Here is a 23,140-nt window from a genome sequence, read left to right on the forward strand (position 1 = left end):
TTCGAGTTTCAAGCTTTCTTACAGGCCAACATGATTCGTCATGCCACCTCTGCACCATTCCACCCTTCCACCAATGGTATGGCTGAACGGATGGTCCGCATCACCAAGGATGCTTTAAAGAAACTGACCTACGGGGACTGGCACCACAGGTTGGCAGACTTTCTTCTTACGTACTGCACCACACCTTCAACTTCCACTGGGAAGAGCCCAGCTGAACTCCGCTGGGGGTGCAAACTGATCACCAAACTTGACAGGTTGCACACGGACAGACTGCCTCCTAAGGCTACACAACCCAGGGCACCACGGTATCTGCAAGTGGATGCCCCGGTATGGGCCCGTAATTACGGGCCTGGTCACTTGTGGGTTCCTGCTGTAGTATGCAAGGTTACTGGCCCTTTGTCATACGAGGTCTCTTTGGATGAAGGCCGTGTCCTTCGGCGGCATATCGACCAGCTGCGTACGAAACTGGACTTACCCTCTGGAACTCCTGGGCCTTTTCCAGGGGGGAGGGGGACCACTATGGGCAAAGGGATGGGTGTTGGCAGCAGCCAGGGCCAAATGGAGAGGCCACAGATGGCCTATTCCAAGGTTCCGCAAGTGTTCCAAACAGGAATCCATGGGAACAAGAAATCACACAGGCACCAGTGCCTACTCCAGCCAGGGAGTCACCCAGGGGGCATACTCATCATTCACAACTACCATTCAGCACTCCAGTCAGGGAGAATATCCGGGACCATCCTAATAACCCAAACATTGCAAGAGAGCTGGCACACAAACAGTCTAGTTGACCCAGTACGGCTACTGTTTCCAGAAGGAAGCCTTCACACAGGGAGGTGGTCAGAGAGACAAATCCCAATTCTGACACATCCAGCACAGATGGGGGAGCAACTGAGTTTTGGGGAAATACAGAAACCCCAGACAGTCCTGTTATGGGGCTGGGGAGTGAAGGGATGCATTCCCTTGAGAGGTCCAGTGTGGGCTTGGAAGGCCCTACAGAGTTGCCAAACAGTGGCAGACTTATAGAGGGACCAGAGAGCCTACAACTAGGCAAGTCAACCAGGTTATTGGGAGAACAAAGTCCTGGTCTGACGAGCCCGGTGGGCAAGCAAGCAGACCAGGCAACGGGGCACAGTTCTGACAGTTAGAACAATTAATCAGTGGAACAGCCTGCCTCCAAAAGCTGTGAATGCTCCAAAACTGGAAGTTTTTAAGAAGAGACTGGATAGCCATTTGTCTGAAATGGTGTAGGGTTTCCTGCCTGAGCAGGGGATTGGACTAGATGACCTCCAAGGTCCCTTCCAACATCATCATCATCATCATCATCATTATTATGTGAACCTCAGTCAAATGAACATTCAAATTGACTGGCGCTGATGGTTGATACGGGTTGCTGCCAGCATCCTAGGTACCAAGCAGGTACCTCCTTAAAATGTAAGATGTTTAGAGTAGTGCAGTTTTTTGTAGCATTGCTGGAGTTATTGCAGGAAGCTGCAGTTTCTTGAAATATTTTGCAAAGTTTTTGGACATATTTCCCAGTGCCCCGATGACAATGGGTATCACTGTTACACATTTCATCCATGATCGTGCAGTTTCAATGACCAAGTCGCAACATTATTATTAGTAGTAGTAGTAGTAGTATTGATATTATTAATATTAATATTATTATTTATATTCCACCACCACGACCATCTCCCCAGGTTAGCCTATTCTTTCTGCAGATGTTGAAGTATGAAGACATTTCTTAGGAATGGTAGTTTAGACTAACTTGGATAAGCCAAGTACCATCAGAAATATGTTTCTGTCTTCAACTGTGTTGTAATGATCAAAGTACACACCTTTCCCCCACACCCTAATTTTCAGGCCCAAACCAGATGCCTTCAGTGTTTATATGCATATAGATTTCCAGTCTGCATAGCAAAAAAGATGAGTGAAAGAGATTACAATGTGAGTTCAAAACTGGGTGGGGACCGCATTGGAATACCAAAGATTTATACTAGGAACACCTTCTGAATTTGGAAGCCTGTCCTGACAATCTGCAAAGCTTATTTTGTTTTCTGTTGAATACAAAATTATGCCATCAAGATAGTACATAGTTGAGCCCTAAGCCCTAAGAATTTTTCACAACCAGGCAAAGCAGCAAGAAAATTATAAGATAGAGTTTCTTATTAAACTACTTTTTCCAGTGTTTGTTCACTATGTTGCAACAGTATTAATCTGCAGAGCAATTCTTTTTGTAATAAGATGGAAGATTCATGAATATCAACCCCTACTTCTTCCCCTCAAAATACAAACAAATAGAAGCTGCAGAATGTACTTCAGTATATTACCTGAACTATATATATCAGCCCACAGGACTTGCACACCTTTGTTAAAGATCAATATCTTTGCATTCAATGTATAATCATTGTGTCCTAGCCTTGTCATTCACTTTCACTGTCTTTCTTTAGTATTCTGCCCAAGTGACTATTCATGAGAATAGGTTTTTCTCTTTCTGAAGAAGAGAATGTAAAACATATAGTACCTAACTATATATAGTTTAGTTTTCGCATTAAAAGTTCTGTCACTCAAGCTTTTATTTGAAGGAATACTTAATTCTCTCCTGATGCATCCATAGACTCTACCTTATCCATGTACATTTGGTGCTTCGGATGCATAATTCATGTAACTGTGCTACTGCCTACAAAACACTTTATTTTTCACTTGCCTGTCACGTCAAGAAGTTTGTTCATTATTTTCTAAATGAAATCTCTCTTGTCCACAAAGCCACTTGCTATGGATATTGGAGACGCATTTTGTATATGAGCAGTGACGGTTCTGAGATCAAGATTTCTGTACATATACCTCAGCTTTCATTTCAATTGAGACATCAGTCTTTTGTTTGCCTCTAAGTAATGAACTGACATTGTTTGCCATTAAATGGCAGTAAAACAAAGCATGTCAGTTGCAGTTTTTAAAAGCTTCTCTATTAGTCCTTCCTTGCAATAGTCTTGTAAAATCAGTAATGCACAATACTAATTGTGAATTTTTCATCTTCTGCCAGCCTTCCATGTGTTGAATGTTAATTAGAGCAACCGAAGGATATGTTTCACTTAACTTTCCTTCTCCTTAGGATAGGGCTATAATGAAAAGCCAAGTCCTTCTTATTACAATGTAGTAGGGAGTGCCTCATCAGGAGGACCAACCTTTAAAAGAGACCACTGGCACTAATGGCCAGTGGCTGCACTCAAGAGATTTCAGTGATTTCAGATTCTGTATTTTAGATTTCTTTTCCTTATTATCTGGATGTGTGGCCTACATCTCCTACTGTTCAAGGATAGCCCAGTGCTTCAACAGGAATCCAAATTTAGTGTGATAAAGAGAAAAGAAAAGAAAGTAAACAACAATCAGCACAAGTGCACTGATTGCCTGGCCACAGACTCCTGACATTGCAAAATCAATTATTATAATCGCTTTACATTTTCCTCCTGTCCATCCAATTGACATTTGACATGCTGTGTTATTATGTAGATTTAAACTATTTTTATCCTTTTCTTTAAATATGAATGTATTAATCAGTTGATCTCCATTCCTGATTTACTTAACCATCATAAAATTTGGATACCATTTATAATTTCTATTTAAGCAATTAATATAGTGGCCTTTTCATAAAAAATGTTTGATTGCTGGATTAGGAAATAGGACAAGAATTATGAAATATACTTGTAGAAAATACTGTATGTCTGCCATTGATTCATGCAAACCTACTAGTAATTTATTATTAATTGAAATTGAGGCAGCTATTAGTAGTTGTACAGAAAAAAATGTTTTTGGGTTGATTTTAAGAAAAAAAAACTTGGGAGTACAGATAGACCTCACTTAATAACTATTTATTCAGTGAGCATTTGAAGTTACATTGACATTGCTGAAGAAATGGTACTGATGCCTAGTCCTTGAAGTTATGGCTATTGCAGCACCTCTGTGGTCATATGATCAAAATTTGACTGCTGTGTTGTTATGTAGATTTAAACTAGGGCTTTAAATTTCTGAAAAACGTGTGTCTGTTGTTGTTTAGATCCCTATGTGAAAATTCATCTGATGCAGAATGGAAAACGGTTGAAGAAGAAGAAGACAACAATTAAGAAGAACACTCTGAATCCTTATTACAATGAATCATTCAGCTTTGAAGTACCATTTGAGCAAATCCAGGTAATATCAAACTTGCAAGTCCTTCTTCACCTTAAAATTCTGCTCCTCTTCTCAGGAACCTTCATTAATACCTATACAATAGTCCTGCATGGGGTGAAACAAGAGAGGAAGCTACAAAAGGTAAAAAATAAATAATACAATACTTAGGAATGTCAGTTCTTCAAACAAGCAACACATAATGAGTACTTTATTAAGCAGCAATGAGTGCTAAATAGAAAATTCAGTGGTGATTTTATTCCAGCAGTTCAGGATAAAATCAGTTTTGTTGTTTTCCATTTATTCAGTTGATTTGATTAATATTAACAAATCAAAATTATTTAAAGGCAGAGCAGTAATAATTATAAATTTCTTCTCCTAAACTGCGTAACTAAAACCATACTTATAATAAGATACATAACTAAATAGTAGGTTTTGACAATCCAGAGTACTAAGCTTAGTTCCGTGCTTTTATCTCATTTCAAAAGCCCTCTGGAAGTAAACAGAAAAAGAAATATGAGATAAAAACAGAAGACAAAAAAAGAAACATCAAAAAGCTTAGGAAAGAAAAAATGGTCATCCATCTTTCTCTGTGGCCCTTCTTTTGCTTCCTTAAATTTCAGTCACTTTCAGCATATAGTCCTCTATAAATTACTCTCAAGGCAGTGGTGGGATTCAAATATGTGAACAACCAGTTCTCTGTGTGGATGCCACTTCCAGAAGACCATTCTGGGCCTGGGCAACAAAAAAGTAGCTACCCGTTGTGCCAAACTGGTGTGAACTGGCTGAATCCCACCACTGTCTCAAGGGAATGCAGCGCTTGGCAAAAAAGCAGGACTGTCCATCCTTATTTATAGGATTACAGCTTAACTTTCCAGTTTGATATATAAATGAAGTGATAAGGGTCATTGTCTTCTTCAGCACAATTTCACCAAGCCACTGAGGCTGAAGCATTGTTACAACAGACTGCAGGAAGATTCATCTGTTCATATTGTATCTGTTGATTTAAACACAAAGTTTTGGTTTAAAAATATGTCTCTCTGTGCTCAACCATAAGACTTACATTGCCAGTACATAAATATTTAAGAAGAGGGATTTGGCAGTGCAATCTCATTACTGAAGCATTGGCACTATCCCAGGCAAGATTATTGCAACTTTTTCAGCATCCAGTTTAGAGAGAAATTATAATAGAAGAAGAGGCTCAGTTATATAACTGAAAAACTGCCAATGATAAGATTTTTGGAGGGGGATTTATAGAATATAATTCCTAGGAGGCTGCAGGAGAACCAAGGTAAACTAGATCTGAATTTCCCATATATTGCTGCCCACTTACCACATGGGTTGTGTTAGCTCTGACAACCTCAGCAGCAAAGTGTATGGATTTGCATTTTTCAACTTTGCTTTGTTCTCTCCCCATTGTTTAGAAAGTGCAAATTGTTGTGACTGTTTTGGACTATGACAAGATCGGCAAGAATGACGCCATTGGCAAAGTCTTTGTGGGCTACAACAGCACTGGTGCAGAGCTACGACATTGGTCAGACATGTTGGCCAACCCAAGGCGACCCATTGCACAGTGGCATACCTTACAACCAGAGGAAGAAGTAGATGCCATGCTTGCTGTCAAGAAGTAGGAAGAAAGTGAAATGTGAAAAGAAGGCCTTTCTGCATTTGCCCATATAGTGCTCTTTAGCCAGTATCTGTAAATACCTCAGTAATATGGGTCCTTTTATTTCCAGCCATGCATCCCCAACACAGATCAGTGGTACTTCTACTTGTTTTAATTTGCACAACTTCAATGTAGAAAAAGCCCTATAAGGCACTCCATCTCACCACTGCCCTCAGATCTACTCTTCTTTTAAGCAATATGTGTAGATAGAGCATGACAGAAATTATTTATTGTATCACACAGTTGTACATACCAGTATCTAAAAATTTATTTCTAGTCCGTTTATTTGTTTGTCGTAAATGTTTCCTAATCTGTGTATATCTAGATGTTTTTAATAAGATGTTATATTTTAAATTATGTAAATTGACTGAGATATAGGAGAGCTGATAATTATATTATAGGGTAACTATTGTCTGCATTCCAGCAAAAATTCCAACTTGTAAGGCACTAGTAGTGTTACACTGACATCTTAAAGGACAACTTAAATCTGAGCTTTGAACTGAACCATTACAATATCAAGATATGTTCTTGAAGGAATGAATCCACTGGTAGACTTTTCTTGTGGGCAATTTTGCATGATCTGAGTAGGACTGACTTCTAGGAAGCATAGCAGAAGCTGATATATCACTTTTTTTCCTCTTTCTCTCTCTGTATATATATGTGTGTGTATAAACAAACTGAAATCATGGCTTTACATTTAGAAATGAAGGTACAGTTGCATCAAGGGAGGGAGGTGGGAGCATGAAATATTACACATAGCACCATATAAACTATGTGTGGGAATTATTTCAGGGTTATGTAGCAGCAGCCGCCGCCGCCCTGCTCTTACCCGTGGCAAACATATATACTTGAAGACAAGTAGCTCTCCTTTTATCACCTTTATACGAATTTGCATACTGTGAATCCCATTTGTGCTCTCACATTCTCTAATTCTAATGAGTTTGCACATTAAACTTTGTAACAAAATATTTTATTATACTAAGCCAGATGAGAAGGAATGCAGAATATTTTTTAAAGCAAAACAAAAAAAAAATCACAGCCGTGTGTGTTTATTATACAAAAGTAGTTTCATGGTGACGAGACAGTATTGTACAATCCCATCAAAAGAGGACAAAAAATTAGCCATATTTCTGAATGCACTTCAAAGCAAGCCAAAAGATAACAGCTAGTGACCTTTTATATACTATTTATACTAATAAGTTTTAATTTGTCCTTTAAAAAAAGTGAAACAAAACAAAGAACAAGTTCTAGCAAACTGAAGCAACCTCTTATGTATACTAGATGCTCGTTTCAGGAGGAGTTTTTAAATGTTTTCAATGTTACTATGTAGTAAATGGCACAATTATGAAGCTATTAGTCATTCCATAAGCGTCTTAAAAGACTGCTCTGTGTATCACTGTGACTGCCGTGTGTGCTTAGAAACTGTAGTTCTCTCAGTGGATATCAATCAATTTATTCTGTAGTGATATTGTAAAAATACTGCCATTCCCTTCTACTGCACTGCCGAAGGATTGCATAGCACAAGATGTTCTTATAGCTATGGACCAATTCAGAACTGAAGAGCTATGCACAGGACAAGGCATCATATAGAGTGGACTGACAACACAGCATTTTGTCGACACTGTGCAATATTCCACATCTCTCCCCAGGTTGATGGTAAAGGCTGTCCTTCAGACAAGACCAATGGTCACTTTATCTTATATAATTTCCTTGTGTCTCATCAGAGCATTATTTTTGCAACTGGGCTTTCTTCCTTGGAGATCCCTTTCATTAATTTATTTAAATGCTGTATATTTATTTAAAAGATTGTAAATATATTTTAATATGTTGAAACACAGGTTCTATTTTCAGGAACACTAAGCACCAAAAATAAAAAATCCAAGAAAACATTTCTCCCCTTCCCATTAAAAAAAAAAAAAAAACTTTTGGTGGTAAGTGTGGAATTTCATCAGAAATAATTTCAAAATATAGTTTTCTTTTTTAAGAAAAAAAGGCATCCCCAGTCGTGGGGTTTTTTTATGACAGATCTCCTTTTTCAGAGCTCTAAGCTGGCATGTTACTTATGAAATGTAGAGAATTGAACTCACAAGCCACAAATGGATTGTGACAATTTAATCCAGTTTCTATTTAACTTTCCACAAGGAGCAACATTTATTTATTCTGATGCTCTTTCTATTCTCTGCATGAGTGTTTTTCAACCTAAGCAGCTTTAAGATGTGTGAACTTCAACTCTCAGAATTCCCCAGCCAGCAGTTTTGCTGGCTGGGGAATTCTGGGAGTTGAAGTCCACACATCTTAAAGTTGCTGACATTGAGAAACACCATTCTACATCAAAGAGGAAAAGACATAATTGAATCAGATAAGCTGAACTATATATAAGAGGGTCCTTTTGTAATTGTATACGACCACCAATTCTCAAAGAGAGTGAGCCTAAACACAGAGGGTTCAGTTCTGCTGTAACTTCTTTTAGTTGATCAGCATAATGGGAGAGAAATTTCAGACCGAAGCTACCAGAATTGATTCATTGTGTGAAGGTATTCTAAATTGATTCTCTTTTTACACTGCCAGAATGAATGTCACTGTGGAATTGGCTTGTAATGTTCCATCATTTTTAGCAGAAAAGTCTGCTATTTGACCAAGATGACATTTTCATTCTCAAAAGAAGCCACATGTACCTTCCTGACAAAGCTGTGTAAAGTATTAGAATCTGATGCTGTAGAAAGATCCTAGTTGCCTTTGTGTATATTTACTGCCTGCTTGAGTGTTTCTATGTGTGGGGTTTTTTCTCTGTATCTTGTAGAAACATTTGGGGTGTTCTATCCTGCCATATTGCTCGTGACCCACGAGCTGACAAGTTTAGCTGTATTTTACATTTAGTTTTGATGAAGGTGGTTTATCTTTTGTTTCACTTTTGTGTAGTGAATCCCACAGTAGAGTTTTCAAGGTGTTGTTAAATAAAACATACATACTACACAATATCCAATAAAATGTTTTATTTCCTGTTGATGCCTCAAGTGTTCTCAGCATTATTTATTTATTTGTATTTGTAAAGTCTAGATTTATAAAGCCACCCATCTCAAATAATGTGATTCTGGGTGGCATACAACAAAAAACGAACTAAAAAAACCATTTATTTATTTATTCAGTTCTTGGAGACTACCTGGACAAGTCCCTGCATTTTTCTTGGCAAGATTTTCCAGAAGTGAATTGACATTGCCTCCTTCCTAGGGCTGGGAGAAGGTGACTGGCCCAAGGTCTCCCATTTCACTTTGTGCCTAAGAAGGGACTAGAACTCACAATCTCCTGGTTTCTAGCCTGATCCTTTACTATTATACCAAACTGGCTCCCTTCACATAATTTTAAACCTATGTGATATATAAATATAAAAATGACAGCCAAACACAGAACAACCAAATGGTTGTTGGTATTCCTGGCTTAGTAAGTTGTCACATCAAAAGAATTTACTATTTAAAACTCAGTTCTTCAGTAAGTGGAAGTAAAAGTTGTCAATAGTAAGACATTGTCTATGTGCATTCATATAGCTTTAAACAATGTCCAACTACTATATGAACTATTCCAAAGGCCATGAGAATGCCTACACTTTCACAACTGAGAACTTAGGTGCATGGGCACATATTTTTTACACAAATATTCCCTGGCTTTGGATGTACATACAAACAGAAAAAGAGGAAAGACATACATACTACACGATAAAACACTTTGGTTGCAAAACGTCAGAAAAAATTGAGTAGTGCCTTTTCCAATTTATAAATTTGAGCTCATGAAATATTACTTTTAATAAAATGTATTAGAAAAGGTGCAGGTTTCTGATGTTTTGCCTCCCCATAGGTTAACATTTTATACTTGATTGTAAATTGCTTGAGCCATGGTGGCACAGTGGTTAGAATGCAGTATTGTTCACTCCTGACGCAGTGGTTAGAATGCAGTATTGTTCGCTCCTGACCAGCTCAGGTTAACTCAGCCTTCCATCCTTTCAAGGTCAGTAAAATAAGGAGTCAGATTGTTGGGGACAATAAACAGCTTAGAGAGGGCTGTAAAGCACTATGAAGTGGTATATAAGTCTTAAGTACTATTGCTATTGCTATTGAAAGCATACAAAGAATAACTCAGACATAAAATCTGTAACAGATTCTAAAATATAAAATCAGTATAAAAATTATTCACTTCCATTAAGGTGACCAACTTTTTTACAATGAAGAGGAGGACACAAATAAATTGAAGAAAAAATACCGTAAATAAAAGAAACGTTTTATTCATTGCAACAATAATACAGACAACTTGCATGTGCAAAGTTTGCCAGTCGGGTGTTTTGGCGTGCTCAGCAGCAATTCCTATTGGCTTTCAAAAGCCAATAGTGGGAGTAGCATAGCTCATGCAAAAGTTGAAAGAAAAAACATAAAAAAGGTGCTAGAATGCTGTTCTGAGCATTCTATGAGGGGGGAAAAAGCCGTGCAGATCAGTCTTCAAATATCGAAAAGGAGGACATGAAGGAGAACACTTTTTGAGGGAGGACAGAACTTACAAAAGGAGGATTGTCCTCCCTAAAGGAGGACAGTTGGTCACCTTACTTCCATAGCTAAAGAGAATCAAGGCATTATTTTAAAACAAAATTCAGGAAGCAGTTTTGTCCTAATTAAGACTATAAAACAAACTCCGGTAGCAGATTGGAGGGGAACAAATGTACTGCTGACAAAGCAACCAAAGAAATAATTCCATTGCTAAAACTATTAAAGAATGACAATCCTTTTAACACATCAAAGTCAAAAAAAAAAGCAACAGAAGCTTACTGCAAGCAAAGGGATAAGATTACTGAAGCATAGGTAGACAGACTGTAAAGATTCTAATACATTCACTGTCAGCCTTTAATTCAACAGATCTTGATTAGACATTAATGTCTAAAGAGAATATAAAACTGCAGCCTAATGGTCATGACAAGATAAAGTGAAGTGCTAATTGATAAGCTAAAATTTAACAAGCACAAAATTAGATACTAGAGAGATTAGCTGTGTTAGTTAATTGGAGCAAAAAATGTTTAACCGTTGATTGACCAAAGTCTACTCTATCAGAATACCCAGAGTATATCAACATCAGTTCTAGCATTTTTCAAAAGTAGACCTAGACTGTAAATAGATCAATTGTTAGTAGATTCAAAATAGACACATTTTCTGTTATATAGATCTCTAACACAAACCTTCAGGTGAAGGATCAAGTAGCTCAACACTGAGCAGTATATATTGGCCTCGCCTTATGTCTCTTTGCATCTTGATGATACCATATTTGTTCTACTCAAATTTTGAAAAGTTGTTGGAGAATTTTAATTTCTCTATTGGTGAAAAAATGAATCAGAAGCTCTCACAGTTGACTCCATTTAGCTGATTCAAAATAACTTCTTTATATTTATATCAAAATATTTACAATATCATATATTCTTCTTTACAGCAACATAGCTCAATTGAAGACTTCTTACAGAGAGATACAGAGACAAACCTGAGACTGGAAATCCAGCTCCTAACTCAATACCCTTTGCACAGATCAGTAGCACTTTCTTCACATTGGCTGACTGAGTTACCACATGACTCTTCCTGCTCATGAATATTCCAACACTCCTCCCTTCATGACAGGAAGAGACATCAGACCTATTGACTTAACACATTCTCCATAGTGAACACTACCCAATGGTTTAGTCATCATGTCTGCCAAATTATCCTCAGAAGAACAATGATGTAAACTAATCAATTTTCCTTTTACAGCTTCCCTGACATTACAATTCTTAATGTCTACATGTTTACTTCTGTTCTTCACCCTGTCACCAGTTGCCATTTTTATATAGGCAGCATTGTCTTCAAATACCTTTACAGATTCTTTTACATTAATATTTAAATCTTGCAACAACTGTACATCATTATTTGGCAATATCTTTTTCTTATATACCCACTTACAACCCACAGCTTTGGTTCCCTGTGGCAAAGTCACTGATTTAAATACTTCATGGTCTCCCATGGATTTCATCTCTTTATCCAGGGCCTCCTTCTATCTTTCTTGTTCAGCCTTTTGGTAATGCCAACATCTCTTTATAACTTCTTGGCTCATACCACACATTGCAAACCTTTACCTTGCTGGCAGAATACCTGTCAGGCGGAATTCCTTTGTTACATCGCTCTGACCTACGTGGTATTAACTGCTCCTGTGTCTCAATTCTTTTTGGTTTCATGTCTTGTTCAGCCTCTTCTCCCTGAACATTGACATCTTCAATAATCATTTTTCCATCATTAGATGAGTTATTGTCGTTAAATAGATCACTGTCATTAAGTGAGACATACCCAGAATTTGCATTAATTCTGTCCCAATTTTGTTCTGCAAAATTAGCAGACCTTGAAATTACAATTCTTTTACTTCCATCGCTAAAGCAATATCCTTTTGACCCTGGCTCATAGCCCACAAACCTGAGCTTTCTTGCCTTTTGCTGTCCCTTTCTTCTGATTGCTTTTGGAATATGTACCCATGCAGTACTTCCAAAAATTCTCAAATGTGCCAGTGATGGCTTTCTCCCATATAGAATGGCATATGGAGTATTATTAATGGAGGAACTCCACAGCCTGTTAACTATATAATTGGCAGTCAATATGGCTTCTCCCCAATATGACCTGCTCATACCAGAATCCTCTAATAATGAATCTTTCGTTGTTTGCAAAACACCATTCCTTCTTTCAGCTACACCGTTCTCTGCTGCTGTGTAAGGATTTGTACATCTGTGTCTTATCCCCAACTGCCCCAACCATTGTTGGAATTTAGTTGACATAAATTCAGTACCTCTGTCAGTTTGCAACTGACACACTTGTTGTCTGTACCTTCTCTCTACAAAACTTACCCACTGTTTGAATTGTTGTAGCACCTATGTCTTTGCTCTAAGCAAGTAGCAAAATGAATACCTGCTATAATCATCAACAATTACCAGTGCATATTTTGCTCCTCCCAAACTGGCTTGCATAAGTCCCACCAAATCTGCATGGACCAGCTCTAGAACTCTTTTTGTTTGTCTTGTGCTACATTTACTAACTGGGAATGCCTTTGACTGTGCATACTGCACAGTCCAAATATGTTTTGCATCCCTTCAAATTTAGCCCTTCTGCAAAATCTTGCATTTGCTGCAAAACTTTAAAGCTTGCATGGCCAAGTCTTCTATGTAGAAGATGAACACATGAATCATGCTCTGCAACATTCTTAAATATATGGAACATTGAACCTTTTGTCCCAGCAATACATATAGATTATCTTCCTTTATGCCTTCTGCACAAATATTCCCATTCCTTTTGATGAGACACTTCCCATTTACAAAAATGACCTCAGAACCTTGTTTGTCTAAATTAGGCACACTTAACAAATTATGTTCCATCTCAGGTACACAAAGCACATTGGTAAACTTTGATTCCAAATATGGAATTTTTACATCACCTTTTCTGATGACTTTTGCTTTCTGGCCATTTGCCGAAGCCATAGCTTCTTGTGTTACTGGAACAAACCTGCAAAATAATTCAGAGTCATTAACAATTGTTTGACTTGCCCCACTATCTATTAGCCACTTGTCTCTGTTGTTGCTATAGAGCCAAGGTGGTGCAGCAGTTAGAGTGCAGTACTGCAGGCCACTTTAGCTGACTGTATTCAGCAGGTCAGCGGTTCAAATCTCACCGGCTCAAGGTTGACTCAGCCTTCCATCCTTCTGAGGTAGGTAAAATGAGGACCCAGATTGTTGGGGGCAATGTAAATATATATATATACATTGCTTACTGGTGTACACCACTTAGAGAGTGCTTGCACTTAAAGCGGTATATAAGTCTCATAAATAAATAAATAAATAAATAAATTTTTGTAACACCAAAATGTTCCTTTTGCAAATCAGTCCTTTTTGCTTCCACAAATGTCCTTTGCTGCAAATTGTTCCTTTTCAGATGTGTCTTTTCACAAATGTAGCAATTCTTTTCTCGCTTAGCTCTCTGCCTGCAAAATGTTTCTTCTTTGGAGACTTGCAGTCTGGACCCCCTCCTCAGGAATTTCACCTCCTCGTGGCTGCTTCTAAAATGGAGCTTTTTTTCTTCATTAAGCAAACATGCCTTTAAAGCCTCAAAATTTAAGTCTTGCTCTTCTTTGCATTCAGATATTGCAGAAACTGTGTCCCAGGTTTTATCTAAACTGTTCAACATCAATAAAACCTTCTGGGACTCAGGGAATTTAATCCCACGTTGTTCTAAGTCCAAAAATAAATTTTGCATTTTATTTAAATGCTGTTCCACAGATTCACCTGGTTGCAAACAGGCCCTATAAAGTTTTCTTGACAATTGCACTATATTGCATGCAGAAACATTCACGTGCACAGCTCTCAACTTCAACCAAATCTCCTTTGCAGTCTTTAAATTTGCAACAGTTAGAAATTGTTCATCATCTAAATTCAAGATGAGATAAGCCATTGCTTGATCATGACTCTTCTGATCAGCACCTGCAAATACTTGTGGTGGATTTTCTACAATATACCACAGCTCTTTAGCTTTCAGCAAACATTCCATTTTTGCAGCCCATATAATGTAATTCTTCTGACCCAAACAAGGCACACAGCTTTCCTTAAATTCCATTGCAGCCATCCTGCTAATTCTGCCTTGTTCTTATACTTTCTAAACACAGGCAATTTCTTCAGCTTTAAATTACAATGCAGTCCTTAGTAAGCTCTGGGCCCATAACCTGTTAGAGAATTTTAATTTCTCTATTGGTGAAAAAATGAATCAGAAGCTCTCACAGTTGACTGCATTTAGCTGATTCAAAATAACTTCTTTATATTTATATCAAAATATTTACAATATCATATATTCTTCTTTACAGCAACATAGCTCAATTGAAGACTTCTTACAAAGAGATACAGAGACAAACCTGAGACTGGAAATCCAGCTCCTAACTCAATACCCTTTGCACAGACTCAGTAGCACTTTCTTCACATTGGCTGACTGAGTTACCACATGACTCTTCCTACTCATGAATATTCCAACAAAAGTGCTTTGCAATTGTATTCAAGTTCATTTGAATAGTAGGTAAGCTATACATACAAACTATAAATCTACTTCATTAATGTTCCAACTTGCAGAGAAAATTATCAAGTGAACAATAATTTGCCCTAGACTTAATACAACCAGATGCAAGAGCAGGAAGAGAGGAACAGGGGATCTACACATTTAGGCACATGCTACACACACACACACACACACACACACACACACGTGCACATATACACAAAAAACAAACACATAAAAGCATGTCACATATAAATGTGCACATTTATAGTGCTGGTAGGGAGAGAGGTCTCCAAATTGGATTTAAAGCAACCTTATATTGACAAATTGAAGAAGCTAGGCATTGTACAGAGTTCAGTGATCATAGCTTTTTTTTCTTTTGAATAAATACAATAAAGAGAAGTTATGAATGTTAACTATTGGAGCAAAGAATGAAAGAAAATTATTGCCTTCACACTTTGCTTCCTCCTTTTTGAGAATATTGACTGCTCATTACTGGAAAAGTTATTGTTGAATTAATAATTTAACAGAACCAAGGATCTTTTTGGTCTTTTATGATTGTGAATGTAACAGTCCACTCTACTAGTGGTAGAGGCTAGTGGCAGCCTCTTTGAAGGCTAAATGTACTTCTGAAAAGCATCAGTCAGCTCATTGGTGGAAATGGAACAGCAGATGTCTTCCTCAAAATTCTGTACACAAAGCATTACTGAGCAGTGTTTTCATAGCCTAACTTTATCACCAAACAATGCAGTGATTTTAAATGTGCTTTTGCAACTTCCCAATAATAAAACTATGCACATTTACATGATTGTGATTTAAATGATGCCATCCTAAGCATATTTATAAGTAATGACTTAAAGCAGTGGTGGCAAACCTATGGCACGCATGCCAGAGACCGCACTCAGAGCCTTCTCTGTTGGCACGTGTGCCGCCGCCAGCAGCAGGTCCATCAGGCCGCCACCACCGCCTGGAGCAGGAGCCCTGCCCAGCACAAAGGAGGCGAAGTGGCCAACTAGCAAGCTCGAGTAGAGGTGGTAGAGCAGAGGTCACCAACCATTGTTGATTGGCAGACTAGAAGAAAAGGCAGGGGGAAGTGTTTTACATGTGCGCATGTGCGCACAGGGCCACGAGTATGCACGTGCTGCAAATGAGGCGGGACTAGTGCCTGCGTGATACTAGCCCTGCCCCGTTCTTGCTTGGTGCAGCACCTTATATCTGTGGCGGTGGCCATTTTTGTGCCCCTGGTTTTTGCATTCCCCCCCCCCCGAGGGTACCACAATGCTGATGGGCCCCTGGCACTTTGCAATAAATAAGTGGGTTTTGGGCTGCATTTGGCACTCGGCCATCACTGACTTAAAGAATAAATTACGCTTTTTAAATATTTTAACATGGCCTAATCTACTCCCAACTCAGGTCTATGTATTACTATTAATTCTTTCAACTCCCACTATTTTTGTATCTTTAGATTTGACTACCATTAATATATTCCAACTTCAGTTTAGAATCTCCCCATCTATACCTTGATCTGGAGTTTTTCAAAATACTTCAAGGATATATTTCAGACTTTAAATGATTTTTTCATATATTGTTGTCAATCAAAAAATGCCTTATCGCTATTAGTTAGACTATCATAAGGAAAACAGTTTTAAATAATTGCCATTACACTAAACATAGAGAGAAGCAAAATTATCCATATTATTCAGTTCATTTAGCCCCTAATCGGCTAGTACAGAAATATTCTTCCCAACTGAGTTCACTTAGCAACTTTAAAACACCCAAATTTCTCAAATGCCTTTCATATCAAGATTCACTCATTGTTTTTAATTTATGCAAAACAGGAAAAATAATTTATATTTTCTAATACCTGCTGGTTTGCTGATTTATGTTTGCAGTGGCATTCTTTTTTTAAGGTGTCAGACCAGATTCCTAATTTTCAAAAGAAAATCCAAATTATGTCCTAATGAGAGACACTTCTGTTTGCTTATGTTTATAACTCTACCTGCCATTTCAGTTACTTGCCAGTTACAGCTGGCCATTCTGTTTTAGTACAACAAATCTCAACAGAAATTTCCAACAAGATGGCTAATTACAAATTAAACTTCTCACTGACGTAAAAATTATCTTGAACAAATCTTTATTATATTCAATATAAAGATTCTGTTATTACATTTATTCACCATGATTAGCCATGACATTTGGATGTTGAAGCTAAAATTTGCAGAGGCTTTACTGTAAGTCAAGCAGAAATTTCCATAAAACCAAGCAGTTATTCCTGACTGCAGGGATATCTACAAAGACCTCCATCAGACATTTGGAGTACATAAAGAGGAGGAGGCTGCCCTGGAGACAAGGCATGCAGGATCTAATAAGCATCTCCCAGAAAATGAGATATGAGCAAGATCAAATATATAACAACTTTATCGCATTTATTCAAACTACAGTGCCTGCAATTGCAGAATTTCTGGCAGCTATATATGTGAGCCATGCCTCTAGGAAGCATCCCTGTTAGAAAAAGTAGGTGACAATAAAGTTTTTCTTTAAGCATACTAATGAGAGGTTGCAGTAACTGACCACTGGACAGATATGGAGACCACACCATGGTGATAAGTATTAAGGGAGATCAACATGGGCATAGTCTGGAAACATATTTGTGATTTTTCACTGCAGTTAGCAGGGGGATTGAGTACCAGTATATGAAAAAGTAGGTCTTGCGCAAAGCCTTGAAGCAGCATTAGTGCTTTGAGTCAAGCAAAGCAACTATATTGCTTGGCTTTATTGTCCCTTGACACACCTCTAATTCATCTCACAGGGATCATATTACAGATGAAAGCTCTGCAGAATCATCCCTTGCAGGATTATGGAGGGAGCCTCCCAAACTGGGCTATACTGGTGGGGACAACAGGAAATGTCTTAGTGCAAATCAAAAGTGTCCAACGTGTAAAGTTCCCTGGCATATGCTGACAGCTATTCTTGTATGAGCAGCTGGGAAGCTCTGAGAAACACAGTGCAATTGCCCACACTGTATACTGAAGATGCCAGCTTAAGGTGAAGATCTTCCTGCTGGGAACCTTTGATGAACTGTTCAAGCCATCTCCAGACCACTGAGCCTGGAAGTACGTCAACCAGTTCTGGGATGTGGGGGATGGGGGTGGAGAGACAGAAAAGATCCTTCTGGTGCCATCCAGCAGCAATTTAAGAAGCAAATCAGTCACTTTCAATGCCCAAATCAATGTCTCCTTTAAAAAAAAAAGTTTTAGGAAAGAATCATTTCACTTTTCCATCACTTTCTTTTGATTATGCTTCTTTGACAGATTATTCTTTAAGAATGAATATCTTACTTGGAAGAGGGTAAGCTTTCTCTGAGAGAAAGAAAAAGTTACTGCTTCCTCAGCCCAAAACAATGCTGTTGAGATAACAATACTATAGGCAACATTGACCCCATTCCTGGGAAAAATTGTTCCATCAAATGCTTCCTTTCTCAGTTTCCTCAATGGATAATATACATCATGGCACATCCATTTAAAATGTTAGGCTGTTCACTTTCTGATTGTTCTCTGTCCAACTAATCTTTTTGTGATCCACCCAAAAGTGATAAACCATACACAATAGCAACTATAACCCAAGCCTTCCTAAGATGAATAGGTTTATGCATATCTATGTCAGTTGTGTACCTTTAGAGAACTAAAAATTCAATCATTTCCTTAAATATATTTACTTTCTCATTGAAGCCAGTAACAAATTTGAAAAACATATTGGGTCAATTGTATGGGGGGGGGGCAAGATATGGGCTGTATTGATATTAGTGAACGTTAAAAAAACGCTGTACATTTATATCCTAACTAACAAAATGTTACCTAATAAGTGTGATTAATTAGTGTATTAAATGGAAAAACATTTAAAATGCAATTCATTTCTTTGGGGGGGAAAATCTCAGAAATAAGTATTTCTTTCTGCACAGCTTATTCATCCTAACTTAATATTTGCAAGCTGTACTTGGAATATCATAGAGTAATACTGATTAGATGTTCTTCTTTCCTAGTCAGCCAGAAAGTGAATCTTGGACTGATTCAGAATATATTGCCACCTTCATTCTTTTTTTAAAACATCACCCAATTCAACTTGTCTGCAGCTCCACTTAGTGGAAAAGAATAGAATCCAAGAAAAGATCCAGGTATGATACCTGTAAGGTCATATAAAGAATGTAAATATACTGAGGATGCATAAAGGCTACCTCTTTGCACCAGAGTAAAGTTTGAAGACTATGAACACTTTGGCTTATACAGTATATTTGCTTATATAAATATTATTAAAAGTGTTGACCAGTTCAAAAAAGAAGAAAAACGTCACATTTATGTTTATTTTATTTAGAGTTGTCGTTAACATAAAGAGCCAAAAGAAATGTGTAAATTAGTCCCAATATTTAACATGCCAGGTGGCACAGTTGGATGCAAGTGATTTATGTTTCTTTTCTTCAGCAAATTAATGTGTTTTCTACCCTTCTAAATAAAGAAAGATGCTATTGCAGAACCTGCTAAAAGTGTCAATCTGTACCTGCCAAGTGACAAAACATAATATTCCTTTTTAAATGCCCCATTTACTTGTAAACAAATTTCATTTTTCTCTTTGGCCAACATTGTCCATCTGTAGAATTAAAGAGAGATCTGGGGAGGGAAATTCCTTCCCAAGTAGAGCCATAGCTATCAATTGCTTTGTGGGAAGAATCTTAGAACAGACCCTTTGACAACCATCTCAAGCATCTGACTTGTTATATTTGAGCTGTTATATTTAATATAATAATAATAATAATAATAATAATAATAATAATAATAATAATAATAATAATAGTAGTAGTAGTAGTAGTAGTAGTAGTAGTAGTAGTAGTAGTAGTAGTAAAGTTGGAAGGGACCTTGGAGGTCATCTAGTCCAACCCCCTGCTCGGCAGGAAACCCTACACCATTTCGGACAAATGGCTGTCCAGTCTCTTCTTAAAAACTTCCAGTGTTGGAGCATTTACTGCTTCTGGAGGCAGGCTGTTCCACTGATTAATTGTTCTCACTGTCAGGAAGTTTCTCCTTAGTTCTAGGTTGCTTCTCTCCTTGATTAGTTTCCACCCGTTGCTTCTTGTCCTGCCTTCAGGTGCTTTGAAAATAGCTTGACTCCCTCTTCTTTATGGCAGCCCCTGAGATATTGGAATACTGCTATCATGTCCCCCCTTGTCCTTCTCTTCGTTAAACTAGACATACCCAATTCTAGCAACCGTTCCTTATATGTTTTAGCCTCCAGTCCCCTAATCATCTTTGTTGCTCTTCTCTGTACTCTTTCTAGAGTCTCAGCATCTTTTTTACATCGTGGTGACCAAAACTGGATGCAGTATTCCAAGTGTGGCCTTACCAAGGCATTGTAAAGAGGTATTAATACTTCACGTGATCTTGATTCTATCCCTCTGTTAATGCAGCCTAGCACTGTGTTGGCCTTTTTGGCAGCTGCAGCACACTGCTGGCTCATATTTAAGTGATTGTCTACTAGGACTCCGAGGTCCCTCTCACAGTTACTACTATTGAGCATGGTGCCACCTATGCTGTACTTGTGCATTTGGTTTTTCTTGCCTAAATGTAGAACCTTGCTTTTTTCACCATTGAATTTCATTTTGTTAGTTAGTGCCCAGTGTTCAAGTCTGTCCAGATCCTTCTGTATCTGAAGCCTGTCTTCTGGAGTGTTGGCTATTCCTGCCAGCTTGGTGTCATCTGCAAATTTGATGAGTTCCCCATCTATCCCTTCATCCAAATCGTTGATGAAGATGTTGAAGAGTACTGGGCCCAGAACAGAGCCCTGGGGCACCCCACTACACACTTCCCTCCATATAGATGCAGTTCCATTGAGGACCACTCGCTGAGTACGGCCGGTCAGCCAGCTACGGATCCATCTGGTGGTGGTTCTGTCTACCCCACATTTTTCTATCTTGTCAAGTAGTAGGTTGTGATCTACTTTATCAAATGCCTTACTGAAGTCCAAGTAAATTATGTCCACAGCATTCCTCTGATCCACTAATTTTGTCACTTGGTCAAAGAATGCAATAAGATTTGTCTGGCATGATCTATTTTTGACAAACCCATGTTGGCTTTTAGTAATGACTTTGTTTGCCTCTAGGTGTTCGTTGATTCGTTGTTTGATTATCTTTTCCAGGATCTTCCCAGGTATTGAGGTCAGGCTGATAGGTCTGTAATTTCCTGGATCCATTTTTTTTCCTTTTTTGAGGATGGGAACTACATCAGCTCTTTTCCAGTCCTCTGGTAGTTCCCCTGTGTTCCAGGATCTTTGAAAAATATAGTTCAGTGGCTCCGATATCACATCTGCCAGTTCCTTGAGAACTCTGGGGTGTAATCCATCTGGTCCTGGCGATTTGAACTCATCTAGGCTGGACAGGTGCTCCCTAACCATTTTCTTGCCTATCTTAACTTGTGTTTCTGTTTGTTTTTTATGGCAGTATTTTTAATAGGTTGGTCTGTTTTTTCCCTTTGTGTAAAGACAGATGCAAAACACGAGTTAAATAGTTCTGCTTTCTCCCTGTTGTTTGTCACCTTCTTGCCACTTCCACCCACTAATGGACCAATCGTTTCCTTCATTTTTTTCTTGTTTTTTACATGTTGAAAGAAGCTTTTTTTGTTATTTTTGACTTTGGTCGCAAGCCTTAGTTCATTTTGAGCCTTGGCTTTCTTCACTTCATCTTTGCAGGCTCGGGCTATTTGCTGATATTCTGACTTAGTTATGTTCCCCTCTTTCCACTTTCTATACTTGTCCTTTTTATCTTTCAATTTGTCAGAGAGTTCTTTATGCAGCCATGCTGGTTTCTTTTGAGAGCTGTTGTTTTTCCTCTTTGTTGGTATTGTGCTAGACTGTGCTTTTATTATCTCATTTTTCAAAATTTCCCAAGCTTCTTGAGTTGTTTTCCCCTTGAGGATTCTCATCCATGGAATCCTTCCCAAGCCCTCTCTAAGTTTATTGAAATTAGCTCTCTTGAAGTCCAAGACTCTAGTTTGACTGTGTTCTATTGGTTGTGCTTCTATAATGTTGAATTCTAATATTGCATGATCACTTCCTCCCAGGGTTCCTATGGCTTCAACACCGTCTATCATTTCATCTCTGTTAGTGAGAATTAGATCCAAGATGGCTAATCCCCTAGTTCCCTTCTCTACTTTTTGGGAGACAAAGTTGTCTGCTAGGTTTGCCAGGAACCTGTTTGATCTTCCACTTGGTGCGGAGTTTGTCTCCCAGTTGATGTCAGGGTAGTTAAAGTCCCCCATTACTATTGTGATGTGCTTCCTACATACCTTAGTTAGCTGACTAGCAAAAAGTTCATCTATTTCCTCTGTTTGGTTGGGTGGTCTGTAGTATACACCTATGGCAATGTCATTCCCCCCCCTTTTATATTGACCCAAATGCATTCAAGACAGTTTTTATCATTGTTGTACTCTATTTCTGTGGAGATGTAGTTATTTCTTATATAGAGAGCAACTCCACCTCCTCTTTTATTTGGTCTGTTTCTTTTAAATAATTTAAATCCCTCTAGCTGTGTGTTCCATGTGTGAGTTTCATCCCACCATGTTTCCGTAATGGCAACAATATCGTATCTGCCCTCATTAACCTGAATTTCTAGTTCACCCTGTTTGCTGTTCATACTCTGTGCATTGGTGTATAAACATTTGAGTCCTTTGTGGGTGGCCCTGTGTTTCCTTTCTACATAACCTGTGTGGTGCCTGAGTTCCCCTATTGTCTTACCACCTATTTGGTTAGTGCACTTTATGTGGCACTCGCTATTAGAGGCTTCATTTTGATTGATAGCAAGGTTGGTATTCTTGTCCACACACACATCTATGCTACATGCACTGATAGCCCTATAGTTTTTAAATTGCCGGGGACAGGGTTGTTCCGTATCAATTAACTCCCTGTCCCCGCTGTTTAGTTTAAATTTCCCTCCAGAAAATCTGTGAATTTATAGCCGAGTAACTCAGTCCCTTTTTTTGATGGATGCAAACCATCTCTTTTGTACATCTTTTGATTGGACCAGCTACTGACATCGTGACTAATATATCCAAAGCCTTCCCCTTTACACCACTCCTTTAGCCACATATTGAATTGTGCTATGCGCTGGCCTTTTCCGTTTTGCTCCTTATACACTGGTAAAACCTCTGAGAAAGTAAGCCTACAGCTTATTCTGCTAAGTTCCTTTCCCAAGCTCTGG

General features: G+C 38.2%; 2 long non-coding RNA genes across 2 annotated transcripts in view; one reads left to right on the plus strand and one right to left on the minus strand.

The window, feature by feature from the left end:
• The first annotated feature begins 4,049 nt into the window (after nucleotides 1–4,049).
• Nucleotides 4,050–8,836, plus strand: LOC120316859. The gene is made up of 2 exons (XR_005559076.1): nucleotides 4,050–4,185; nucleotides 5,586–8,836. It is a non-coding gene; the product is annotated as an uncharacterized LOC120316859 (long non-coding RNA).
• The window catches only part of LOC120316860, a 36,324-nt gene continuing 17,560 nt past the window's right edge, over nucleotides 4,377–23,140 (minus strand). Inside the window, exons 2-3 of the long non-coding RNA XR_005559077.1 lie at nucleotides 13,301–13,368; nucleotides 4,377–5,158 (exon numbers count right to left, since the gene is read on the minus strand). This is a non-coding gene — a long non-coding RNA (uncharacterized LOC120316860). The remainder of the gene's footprint in view (nucleotides 5,159–13,300; nucleotides 13,369–23,140) is intronic.

This window comes from Crotalus tigris, unplaced genomic scaffold (assembly GCF_016545835.1).
Source record: "Crotalus tigris isolate CLP2741 ecotype Arizona unplaced genomic scaffold, ASM1654583v1 scf7180000019496.3020429, whole genome shotgun sequence".
Classification (NCBI taxonomy): Eukaryota; Metazoa; Chordata; class Lepidosauria; order Squamata; family Viperidae; genus Crotalus; species Crotalus tigris.